We start from the raw sequence: 13,138 nt of genomic DNA, 5'->3' as shown, positions 1-13,138 counted from the left end.
AAAACTTGGAATCGATAGCATGTTGTGTCATTGTCTTCCACAGGTCTGCAATTGCTCACACCTGGTATTCACTCTGCTCCCTTTACTACGGTGCTGTGGGATGTTTAGGATGCATTGCTTCTGGAATAGTCATCAGCTGCATAACAGGTTAGTCACACAAATTCCTTTCTTTGGGGCTTTCCATTAGAAGTTGGGTTCTTCAGGCTTCCACACAAGAATCTCTTTGCGGGAGTCAGGCTGTAGCGCAGGGGGCTAAGTGCAGGTGGCATAAAGCACAAGGACCGGCATAAGGATCCCGGTTCGAACCCCAGCTCCCCACCTGCAGGGGAGTCGCTTCACAGGCGGTGAAGCAGGTCTGCAGGTGTCTATCTTTCTCTCCTCCTCTCTGTCTTCCCCTCCTCTCTCCATTTCTCTCTGTCCTATCCAACAATGACAACAACAATAATAACTACAACAATAAAACAACAAGGGCAACAAAAGGGAATAAATAAATAAAAAAAAAAGAATCTCTTTGCACGCTCCCTGAGGAGCTATTTTCTTGATCAACATTCTTGTCTCAGCAGGGGTGTCATTCCAAGTCTTTTCTTTTTTCTTCCCCCTCACCCCATCAGCTCTAATTTAATGTCTATCTGTGTGTGTATATGTGTGTGTGTGTGTGTGTGTTTACCAGAGCATTGATCAGCTCCGTGGGGTATGTGTGTGTGTTTACCAGAGCACTGATCAGCTCTGTGGGTGGTGGTGGTGGTGGTGGTGGTGGGGTGTGTGTGTGTGTGTGTGTGTGTGTGTTTACCAGAGCATTGTTCAGTTCTAGTTTAATGGTGCAGGGGATTGAACCTGGAACTTCATAGCCTCAGACAAGAGTTTCTTTGCATAACCACTATGCTATCTACCTCCACCCTGGTTGTCTCTATCCAAAAAATAAATAAAGATAATATTTGTTGTGGTCTGGGAGGTGGCACAATGGATAAAGCATTGGACTCTCAAGTATGAGGTCCTGAGTTCAATCACCAGCAGCATATGTTCTTTCTCTCCCTGTTCCTATCTTTCTCATTAATAAATAAAATCTTTAAAAAAACCCTTAAAGATAATATTTGTTTAAATTATTATTTTATTATTATTGTTAGCAGGGTCATTGCTGTGACTCAGTGCCAGTACTACAAAGCTAACACACCCGTGATCACTTTTTTCCTTTTTTATCTATTTAATAAGACAGTGATAGGGAGAGAGGAGGTAGAGGAGATAGCAAGATACACACCTGGGAGTTGGGCGGTAGCGCAGCGGGTTAAATGCACGTGGCTCAAAGCACAAGGACTGACGTAAGGATCCCGGGTTGAGCCCCCTGCTCCCCACCTGCAGGGGAGTCACTTCACAGGTGGTGAAGCAGGTCTGTAGGTGTCTGTCTTTCTCTCCCCCTGTCTTCCCCTCCTCTCTCCATTTCTCTCTGTCCTATCCAACAATGACAACATCAATAACAACAACAAGGGCAACAACAAAAAGGAAATAAATATTTTTTAAAATCTTAAAAAAAAAAAAAAAAAGAAAGAAAGATACACACCTGCAGTCCTGCTTCACCACTCATAAAGTTGCTCCCAGGTGGAGACTGGGGCCTGAACTCAGGTTCCTGTGCATGGTCATGTGTGTGCTCAACTGGAGCACATTTATTCTACATTTGCTGAAATTATGGGCCATATGAGGGCAAAACAACCAGTGCTCAACTGGACACAGGTGGAGGCTGCAGGGTGCTGAGCATCAGTGTTAAGTTCCCAGCCTATCATCCCATCTGGAGTTTTCCAGCCTTTTCTGTTTCCAGAACCCAGGTCAAGGGCCTGATTCTAGAGCCAGCATGCTCACTGAAGGATAGAACAGGACTCAACTCTACCTCTCATATGGGAAGAATCAGGTTGGACCCCCAGGAAACCAATACTGGAGGCTGAGGGTAGAATTTGATGTCCAGTCTACCCACAAGGGGACAAGATAGGTCCTAGAAACTCTCTCCTCAAAACCTAAGTCCTGGGCATAGATCAGGACTGGAAGATTCAGCCAGAGATCTTGGCCTTAGGGCTGCTTCCAGTTACACTCCTTCCTCTTTGAAACAGCCCTTCCACCTGCCAGCCCTGGGGATCCACACTCACTACCCCCTGCTCTGGCTCCTAGCTTTCATCAGCATTCTTCTGGTGCTCAGAGTCATAGGTGCACAAGGAGTGACACTCAAGGACCAGCATAAGGATCCCGGTTTGAGCCCCCATCTCCCCACCTTCAGGGAAGGTTGCTTCACAAGCGGTGAAGCAGGTTTGCAAGTGTCTATCTTTTAAAAAAAAATTATTATCTTTATTTATTGATTGGAGAGGGACAGTCAGAAATCAGAGGGAAGGGAGGGACAGAGGGTGAGAGACAGAGAGACACTTGCAGCACTGCTTCACCACTTCTGAAGCTTTCCCCCTGCAGGTGGGGACTGGGGGCTCGAAGCCAGGTCCTTGCGCATTGTAACATGTGCGCTCAACCAGGTGCGCCACCACAACAATGACAGCAATAACAACAACAATAATAACAATAACGATAAACAACAAGGACAACAAAAGGGAAAAAATAGCCTCCAGGAGCAGTGGATTTGTAGTGCAGGCACCAAGTTCCAGCAATAACCCTGGAGACAAAAATAAATTATATAATTCAAAGATAACACTAATATCTTATGTCATACATAATGTAATCCGCTTACATTGTTGTTGGATAGGACAGAGAAATGGAGAGAGGAGGGGAAGACAGAGAGGGGGAGAGAAAGACACCTGCAGACCTGTTTCACAGCTTCTGAGGTGACTCCCTTGGGTGGGGAGCTGGGGTCTCAAACCTGAATTTTTTTTTTTTAAACAAAGCATTGTACACTTTTGGTTGGTGTTGGAGATAGAACCTGGACCAGAAAGCCTCAGGCATAAAAGTCTTTTGCATAATCATTATGCAATCTCCCTGTCCTTTTTTGTATTCTGAATATGTACATTTAAAAAAAAATATTTCTTTTCCCTTTTGTTGCCCTTGTTAATATGTACATTTTTGTGAGTCTTTCAAAGAAGATTTTGGAGCTGATTACTGATGCACCTGGTAGAGTGCATATATTACAGTGTACAAGAAACCTGGTTCAAACCCCTGGTTCCCCACAACAAACCTGAATTCTTATGCCGGTCCTTGCGCTTTGCGCCATGTGCATGTGCGCTTAACTGTCTGTGCTACTGCCCAACCCCCTTATCTCCATGATTTTTTAAAAAAGATTTTATTTATTAATGAGAAAGATAGGAGAGAAAGAACCAGACATCACTCTGGTACATGTGCTGCCAGGGATTGAACTCAGGACCTCATGCTTGAGAGTCTAGTGCCTTAGCCACTGCGCCACCTCCTGGACCACAATTTTATGTATTTTTCACATGCTTTCTCATTTATTAGATTATATAATCTGAAGGATTACTCACCACTGTCATCTTGATCAGATACCCATCTGTATAATAATATTTATTGATGAGTCTTTGATTTTCTCCAAGAGCCTTATTAATTTCAGTTCCTTTTTTCCAGGTAGAGGCGTGCGTTAGAGGGCAATTTAGGGAAAGCAGTACCCCTCCCTCTGAACACTGGAGGAAGCCAGAAGGGAATTAGGCAGGGCCCAGAAGCGCCAGCACTCGCTCCCTACCTGACAGCAAAAAGCCATAAAATGCAAATGTGAGCACCTGAAGATTAGGGCTGAAGCACATGCCCTGAGGGTCCTATCCTTTCTTCAAAGGGACTGTGAAGCTTGGAAGAACTGAAGGGTCTGACTTTTCTTTCTGTCTTGAAGGTATTCATGTAACATGGCTTATACTTTCTTCTCTTTTTCTGTCCTTCCTCGTTCCCAATAGTTTCTCATCTCTCTGAAAAATGACTGGGTCTCTTGCAATTCTTCCATGTCGGAGTCAGTTTAGAACAGCCCCGCCCAGGAAATACTGGGGCATGGCTCCAGTTAGCTGCTCTGTCCCCCTAAAAAAATGAGTCTAGTTCAGTAGCATCTTATACACTTTTCAAAGCACCGATTTTAACAGTTTATTCCATTCGGTCACAATACCGACAGTTCCAATACCATTTTCTACTGTTATTCTTTAACGTTCGTCTGTAAACTTACCTACAGAGAGCAGAGCAGAGCAGGTCTCAGTATACACAGGGTGCCGGCATGCAGCCTCCAGGACAGCAGAGGCCACTGTGCTACTGCAGCCAGGCTGTGAGCAGGCTGCAGATTGCAGTCTATACACAGCACAGCGAGCAGCACCAAGTTCCATGGCGCAGGGTCACAGCACTGTGTGGCATATAGCCCAACAGCAGAAAATATTGCCAGCAGGAGTAAGTCAACTAAAAGCTAAGGCTGGTGGAAGTGTAGGTTTTTAACTGCTGAATTTTCTAGATTGTCTACCCACGGGAAGTAGTACCCACCATTCCTTGCTTTATCTGCTCTCCATGCACAGCCTCTATAGAAGTTGATGGGGGTGTGTGGGTCGCGCCATAGGGCAGTGGGTTAAGCGCACGTGGCGCAAAGACAAGCACCCGCATAAGGATTCTGATTCCAGCCCCCAGCTCCCCACCTTCAGGGACATAGCTTCGCAGGTCTGCAGGTGTCCATCTTTTTGTCTTCCCCTCCTCTCTCCATTTCTTTCTGTCCTATCCAACAACAACAGCAACAGCAATGACAATAACAGCAATGACAACAAGGGCAAAGAAAAAGGGAAAAATGGCCTCCAGAAGCAGCAGATTCAGTAGTCCAGGCACCAAGCCCCAGCGATAACCCTGGAGGCAAAAAAAAAAAAAAAAAAAGAAAGAAAGAAAGAAAGAAAGAAAGAAAAGAAAGAAAGAAAAGAAAAGAAAAGAAAAGAAAAGAAAAGAAAAGAAAAGAAAAGAAAAGAAAAAAGAAAAGAAGTTGATAGGACAGCATTTCTGTCACTTAGAAATCTCTGGTTTTGATTGGGTCTCAACATTATCCAATCAGAAAAATAGTTGTGTGTGTGGCAAGGGCTTCATCCAATTAAACTCTGAGACAGTGGACATGGCCCAATCTGGGCTGCTGGTGGGCGGTGCTCCAATGTGAAAGATGACACTCCAGGAAGTAAGACACGCTAGCAACCGATTTTGTGTTTTCTCTACTTTTCTCTAGGTGCTGTTCTCATCTTCTGCTGATTTGAACAGGACTCTTCGGTAAGTTCAGTACTGGATGAGATATCGGGAGTGTGGTTCTTTGAGGCTGAGATTGGGAGAGGTGGCTTAGGACTTGCTAGAATTTTACGGGATGCAGCCATGTATCTGGGCCTCTCTTGTCAATCTCCTTGTCAGTTTCCACCATACATTGAGGCTGGACTCTCCTTGCTATGTCCTCATCCCTTGTGGGGGAGGTAAACACAGTATGCTCTATGGGCGGGGCATGGCATCCCCATTCATTTCCCAAATGTTTCCTCCCTGGCACAAGACTTCTGGGTCTAGTCCAATTTTCTACCCAGAGTTCTGGGGTCTGAACTGAAGTTTTTAAACCTAGGTTAGAGGAGAAAGGCTTGCTGACCCCAAGACCAGAAGGTCCGTCTAGGGAGGCGGGCGGTGGCGCAGCGGGTTAAGCGCACATGGCGCAAAGCGCAAGGACCCGCGTAAGGATTCCGGTTCGAGCCCCCCGCTCCCCACCTGCAGGGGAGTCGCTTCCCAGGCGGTGAAGCAGGTCTGCAAGTGTCTGTCTTTCCCCCTCTCTGTCTTCCCCTCCTCTCTCCATTTCTCTCTGCCCTATCCAATAACGACGACATCAATAATACAAGGGCAACAAAAGAGAATAAATACTACTACTACTAAAGATTGTTCGTTTGGAGAGTCTACATATTTGTCAGCACCTTGAAGCCTCCAGTTGAATCTATTACAGTTGTGGTTCGTCTGCCTTTAGTGTGATCTGGGGTTTCAGTAGACGTAAACTAAAAAATTCTAGGGCCTGTGTGGGGGGTGGGGTGGGGGTAGTTGGCATAATGATTATGCAGAGACTCTCATGCCTGAGACTCCAAATCCCCAGCTTCAATCCCCGCACTACCAGTGTGCTGTGGTTAAAAAGACGATAATATCTAATGAATTATGTAATTTTCTCTAATGTCTATTTTTCTTAGTGATAGATTTTAAATTTCTGTTGTCTGTCAAATCATCCTTGGAGCTGTTGCATTTTGTTTTTATTTAATTTATTCTGGCCCTTAGCAGTGGATCTAGCAGAAGTGTCCCAGGATTAGCCTGCCTTCTAATAAATGTGTGGGAGAAACATAAGCAGTTCCCCACTTTAAAGTGAGGGATATGAAGAGATGGATGAAAAGTGCTTACACAATTATAGTGGCTCCAATGTAGTGTGCAGAAATTGAGAATGTGGGATGCTGCTCACTGCCTGTTTCCAGCTGGAAACCAGGATTTGTTATTTATTTATCTATTTATTTATTTTTACCAGAGCACTGCTCAGCTCTGGCTTATGGTGGTGCAGGGGATTGAACCTGGGACTTTGGAGCCTCAGGCATGAAAGTCTGTTTGCATAACCACTATGCTATCTACCTGTGTCCATTTTATTTTTTATTTACTTATGATTTTATTATAGCACTGTTCAGTTCTGACTTATGGTAGTCAAAAGATTAGAAGTCCCAGACTTGAAAATCATTGCATATCTACTGTCATACTTTATATGTATATTTTTTATTTTAAACATTTCTTTCTTTTTTTTTTTTTAGTCTTTTTATATTTACGTATTCCCTTTTGTTGCCTTTGTTGTTTTATTGTTGTAGTTATTGTTGTTGTCGTTGTTGGATAGGACAGAGAGAAATGGAGAGAGGAGGGGAAGACAGAGAGGAGGAGAGAAAAACAGACACCTGCAGACCTGCTTCACCGCCTGTGAAGTGACGTTCCTGCAGGTGGGGAGCCGGGGGCTGGAACCAGGATCCTTGGGCGCTTAACCCGCTGCGCTACAGCCCAACCCCAATTTCAAGCCTATTCTTAAGGTGTTGTGTGACTACAATTAGTTTTCTACCTGAAAAGAAAGTCAGAGAAGGGGAAGAAATTGGTGGTTCATCAAATGAGTGACCTATCGCAGATCAAAGGCATTTCAAATTTCAAATGCTTGTTTATAGCCCCTAATTTTTCTGGCTTATCTGTGATTTCACCTACTTTAAAAGTAAAACATTTGAGTGAGGGTAGATAGCATAATGGTTATGCAAAAAGACTGTCCTGCCTGAGGCTCCCAAGTCTCAGGTTCTATTCCCCACACCACCATAAACTAGAGTTGAGTAGTGCTCTGGAAAAACAAACAAACAAAAATACTTTTTACTGGGCTCTCCTGGGCACCATATTGTGCAAGACAAGGCCCATTTTGCCAGAAAATGAGACCCAGTTTCTTTTCATTCTTTTAAATGTATTTATTAGATAGAATCGGGGAGAAATTCAGAGGAGTTGGGGTAGATAGCATACTGGTTATGCAAAGATACTCTCCTGCCTGGGGCTCCAAAATCCCAGGTTCAGTCCAGCCTGTTTCCCCCCACCTGGAGCCAGAGCTGTGCAGTGCTCTGGTTAAAAACAAACAAATAAACAGAAAGAAAGAAAGAAAGAAAGAAAGAAAGAAAGAAAGAAAGAAAGAAAGAAAGAAAGAAAGAAAGAAAGAGGGAAAGAGTGACCTTCAAATATCTCAGTTTGGGAGTTGCGGTGGCACTGGTTAAACGCACGTGGGGCAAAGCCCAAGGACCAGCATAAGGACCCTGGTTCGAGACCCACCCCCGCCTCCTCTAGGGCAGTCCCTTCACAGCCGGGGAATCAGGTCTGCAGGTGTCTGTTTTTCTCTCCCCCACTCTGTCTTCCCTTCCTCTCTCCATTTCTCTCTGGCCTATCCAATAACAACAACATCAATAACCACAACAATGTTAAACAACAAGGGCAACAAAAGGGAAAATAAATAAATATAAAAAAATTAAAAAAAAAAACCCAAATATCACAGTTTAGATATCTTTACCATTTTTGAAGTACCACATTTGAGTCTTGGTACTGCCTATGCCAGAGTTGAGCATCATTCTTTTTTCTTCAATGACAAAGAGAAAGGTCAGAGCATAATGTTAATTATTGCATTGCCACCAAAATCGTGGGCACAACATCAGAGACTGTGATCAAGTCACTCAACTCAGGGACATCTTTAAAACTATACCGGTGGGAGTCAGGCGGTAGCGCAGTGGGTTAAGTGCAAGGACTGACGTAAGGATCCCGGTTCCAGTCCCCGGCTCCCCACCGGCAGGGGAGTCGCTTCACAAGCGGTGAAGCAGGTCTGCAGGTGTCTATCTTTCTTTCCCCCTCTCTGTCTTCCCCTCCTCTCTCCATTTCTCTCTGTCCTATCCAACAATGACATCAATAATAACGACAACAATAATAACCACAACAACAATGACATCAGTGACAATAACTACAACAATAAAAAAACAAGGGCAACAAAGGGAATAAATAAATAAATACAAATAAAAATAAAATAAAATAATATATATTTTAGCATCCCACATTTACTTTTTTTTAATATTTTATTTTATTTACTTATTCCCTTTTGTTGCCCTTGTTGTTTTATTGTTGTAGTTATTATTGTTGTTGTCGTTGTTGGATAGGACAGAGAGAAATGGAGAGAGGAGGGGAAGACAGAGAGGAGGAGAGAAAGATAGACACCTGCAGACCTGCTTCACCGCCTGTGAAGCGACTCCCCTGCAGGTGGGGAGCCGGGGTTCCAACCGGGATCCTTATGCCGGTCCTTGTGCTTTGCGCCACCTGCGCTTAACCCGCTGCACTACAGCCCGACTCCCCCACATTTACTTTTTATCCATTTGTGTTAAATTTTGAGAGGGTACCAAGGAGATTATTACAGAAAATTTTCCATAATAATAAAGTTAAAATATTTAGTACAGGGAGTTGGCGGTAGTACAGCAGGTTAAGAGCACAAGTGCGAGGACCGGAGTCAGGATCCCGGTTCGAGCCCCCAGCTCCCTACCTGCAGGGGAGTTGCTTCAAAAGCAGTGAAGCAGGTCTGCAGGTGTCTATCTTTCTCTCCCCCTCTGTCTTCCCCTCCTCTCTCCATTTTTCTCTGTCCTATCTTACATCAACAACATCCATAACAACAACAATAACTACAACAACATTAAAAATACAACAAGGGCAACAAAAGGGGAAAATAAATAAATTAAAAACATTAAAATATTTAGTAGAAATATAACTATATAATTTACCAGGTTAATTTCAACACATTCCAGTCTAATTTTCTTGTTCATATCTAGTTGTCCAAAGTCGTTGGGTTTGTTGTGGGGTAGAGGCAAGGAAGAAAACGCAAGACCAAGGTCCAAATTTTGAGATTCTTTATTTCCTGGGCCGGGACTGTCTGCCAGTGTGGTGCTGTTCAGAGAGCAGTGTCAGCCCTTATTACACAGCTGGTTATAAAGGCAAAAACCAAAGCTTTCACAAGCAAGCAGGGTACAGAAGCTAATATAGGCAGTTATTTTTGGAACTCCCCCCATTTGACCTTCCACTTTCTTTTCTGAGATATCCACACTTGCTACATTCTCTTTCTTTTTTTTTTCCTTAAATATTTATTTATTTCCTTTTGTTGCCCTTGTTTTTTTATTGTTGTTATTGATATCATCATTGTTGGATAAGACAGAGAAATGGAGAGAGGAAGGGAAGACAGAGAAGGGGAGAGAAAGACAGACACCTGCAGACCTTCACCGCCTGTGAAGCGACGCCCCTGCAGGTGGTGAACTGGGGGCTTGAACCGGGATTCTTACTCTGGTCCTTGTGTTTTGCGCCACGTGCCGCTCTACCACCAGACTCCCTACATCCTCTTAAGGATATTTCATAAGTGTACTTCGCACTCTAGCCAGCCAAGAATTTTCCTGGAGCTGACTGGTACTGGCAGGGTCACCAGGAAGCCGAGATAGAGCCCTTACAGGTTGGGTTATCAATACTATGTAACTGAATTTTTTTTTTTTTTAAACCAGTGTAATGCTCAGCCCTGGTTAATAATGGTACAGAGGTTTGAACCTGGAACTTCGGAGCCTCAGTAAAGATATTCTCTTTTTTTTTTTTTTTTTGTATTATAGTTGTTCCTTTTTTTTTTTTCTTTTTTTTAAATAATTTATTTCTTTATTGGGGAATTAATGTTTTACATTCAACAGTAAATACAATAGTTTGTACATGCATAACATTCCCCAGATTCCCATTTAACAATACAACCCCCACTATGTCATTCATCATCTTTCATGGACCTGTATTCTCCCCACCCACCCACCCCAGAGTCTTTTACTTTGGTGTAATCCTCCAATTCCATTTCAGGTTCGACTTGTGTTTTCTTTTCTGATCTTGTTTTTCAACTTCAGCCTGAGAGTGAGATCACCCCATATTCATCCTTCCGTTTCTGACTTATTTCACTCAACAGGATAAGATATTCTCTTTGCATAACCGTTACACTATCTACCCCCTCCCCCACTTTATGAGGTAAATATTTAATAAGTTTGTTGGCCATCATGGTTGGTTTTATTGTATATATTTAATTTTATTTTTCATTTGTGTTTCAGTAATGTTTTACAAAATCATAAGATTAAAGGGCTATAGTTTCAAACTATGCCTACTACCACAGCTCTTTACCTACCCCCACAAATCCATGCCCCCCCAGAATAAACACCAATGTATTATAAACATGTTTGAAATTTTTTAGTGTAGATATATAAACTAAGCAGTTTGAATCTTTTTTTTTTTTAAATCTTTTATTTATTCCCTTTTGTTGCCCTTGTTCTTTTATTGTTGTAGTTATTATTGTTGTTGTCATTGTTGGACAGGACAGAGAAATGGAGAGAGGAGGGGAAGAGAAAGACACCTGCAGACCTGCTTCACCACCTGTGAGGTGACTCCCCTGCAGGTGGGAAGCTGGGGGCTTGAACTGGGATCCTTAGGCCAGTCCTTGCTCTTTGCGCCACGTGGCGCTACTGCCAGACTCCTTAACAGTTTGAATCTTTAACTTGTACTCTCCATGAACAGGCAGAATTCACAACGCTATGTTATCTTCACTGTTTGCAGAACGTCATCTCCTAAAAGGAAGCCCTGTACTAAAGCACTCACGCTCCACCACTGCACCCCAAGCCTGCTTTATCTCTGGTCCCTTATCTGCTATGTTTTTTTGTTTGTTTTTGCCTCCAGAGTTTTTGCTGGGGCTTGTTACCTGCACTATGAATCCACTGCTCCTCCAGGCTATTTTTTTCCTTGTTTATCATTATTGTTGTTGTTGTTGGATAGGACAGAGAAATCGAGAAAGGAGGGGAAGACAGGGGAAGAGAAAGACAGACACCTGCAGACCTGCTTCACCACTTGTGAATCAACCCCCCTGCAGGTGGGGAGCCAGGGGCTTGAACCAAGATCCTTAGGCCAGTTCTTGTACTTCATGCCATGTGCACTTAACCCGCTCAGCCCTCTCTGCTATGTTTTTTTTCCAGAAAAAAAATGCAGTTGCTGCTTTTTTTTTTTTTTTTTAATCTTCAGCATGTCTTTCTTTCTTTCTTTCTTTCTTCCTTCCTTCCTTCCTTCCTTTTGGATGGAATACTCCAATACATATCTATAAAATGTTATTCATTATTTTTTATGGAACAGAGAGAAATTGAGAGGGGAGGGAAATGGGGAAAGAGACTGCATACCACTTAATCACTCATATAGCTTCCCTACTGCAGATAGGCACCTGGGGCTTAAACACAAGTCCTATATCATGGCAACATGTGTTCTTAACTGAGTGCAACACCTGATCAGCCTCCAAATGTTTTGTTTTTTTTAAATAATTTTTTATATTTATTTATTTTCCCTTTTATTGTCCTTGTTATTGTTGTTGTAATTATTATTGTTGTTTTATTGATGTCGTTGTTAGATAGGACACAGAGAAATGGAGAGAGGAGGGGATGACAGAGAGGGGGAGAGAAAGACAGACACCTGCAGACCTGCTTCACCACCTGTGAAGCGACTCCCCTGCAGGTGGTGGAGAGCCGGGGGCTCCAACCAGGATCCTTAAGCCTGTCCTTGCACTTTGAGCCACGTGTCCTTAACCCGCTGCGTTACTGCCTGACTCCCCACCAAATGTTGTTATTTCTATAAATAAATAAATAAAATTTGGGGAGGGTGAAAAAAAAAGTGTTTCCTTATGAAATCTCCTCACTTACAGGTCCCCATAGTTCTATAACATCCCCTGACTGTAAAATCTTTCTTGCCTGGTTCCAGATACTCTCACACTTCTTTTTTAAAATATTTTATTTATTTACTTATTTTCCTTTTTGTTGCCCTTGTTTTTATCGTTGTTGTGGTTATTATTGTTGTTGTGATTAATGTCGTTGTTGCTGGATAGGACAGAGAGAAATGGTGAGAGGAGGGGAGACAGAGGGAGAGAGAAGGAGAGACACCTGCAGACCTGCTTCACCGCTTATGAATCGACCCCCCTGTAGGTGGGGAGCCCGGATCCTTGTGCTTTGCACCCATGTGCTCTTAATCTGCTGTGCCACCACACAACACCCACTCTCACACTTCTTGAGATAATTCTAAGACCGTATTCATGAGAATCAGTATTTCTTCACCTGTCTGTGTGTCCATCACTGGAGCAGAGAAGCTGGTGTAATCAAAGCTGAGGATATGGGTCATGTTCTGTGCTCACAGCTTGGGGTCAAGGTCTAAAGGACTCTCACAGAGGCACTGTCCCTCCTTAGTTTGGAAGCAGAGGTTGCACCAGAAAATGGAGTGAAGGGGAGGGACTGGGGTGGGCATAAGGACACATATATCCATGTCTCATTAACCTTCTCCATTGTGAACCTTTCTATGAACATTGCTTTATATAATGCTTGTATGTAGACCCGTGTGTCATTTCAGAAAAGCTATAGGTCAAGGACTTAGATTAGTATCTAGTCTCTAATTTTTATTTGATCATTGATTAAATTTTCTCATAAAGTGGAAGAATAATATGCCACACTTGAATATTTATTTTAGGGTTGCATACATTTATGGAAAACAGAATATGTAGTAACTAGAACTATTTAAATAGATTAATGCTGACATTTTTCATACTATATTTGTATCTATAATTGCTATAAATCTC

General features: G+C 42.9%; 1 protein-coding gene across 2 annotated transcripts in view; it reads left to right on the top strand.

The window, feature by feature from the left end:
- The first annotated feature begins 5,109 nt into the window (after positions 1–5,109).
- The window catches only part of LOC103127014 (zinc finger protein 709-like), a 35,983-nt gene continuing 27,954 nt past the window's right edge, over positions 5,110–13,138 (top strand). The window contains exon 1 of one of the 2 annotated variants that reach the window (XM_060182151.1): positions 5,110–5,199. The gene's annotated coding sequence lies outside the window, so the exon portion shown is untranslated. The remainder of the gene's footprint in view (positions 5,200–13,138) is intronic. The other variant, XM_060182152.1, reaches the window with a different exon arrangement.

The sequence above is a fragment of the Erinaceus europaeus genome, chromosome 23, assembly GCF_950295315.1.
Source record: "Erinaceus europaeus chromosome 23, mEriEur2.1, whole genome shotgun sequence".
In the NCBI taxonomy this organism is placed as follows: domain Eukaryota; kingdom Metazoa; phylum Chordata; class Mammalia; order Eulipotyphla; family Erinaceidae; genus Erinaceus; species Erinaceus europaeus.
Note: the sequence above shows the minus strand (reverse complement) of the source record. Positions and strands in the feature narration are given on the sequence as shown.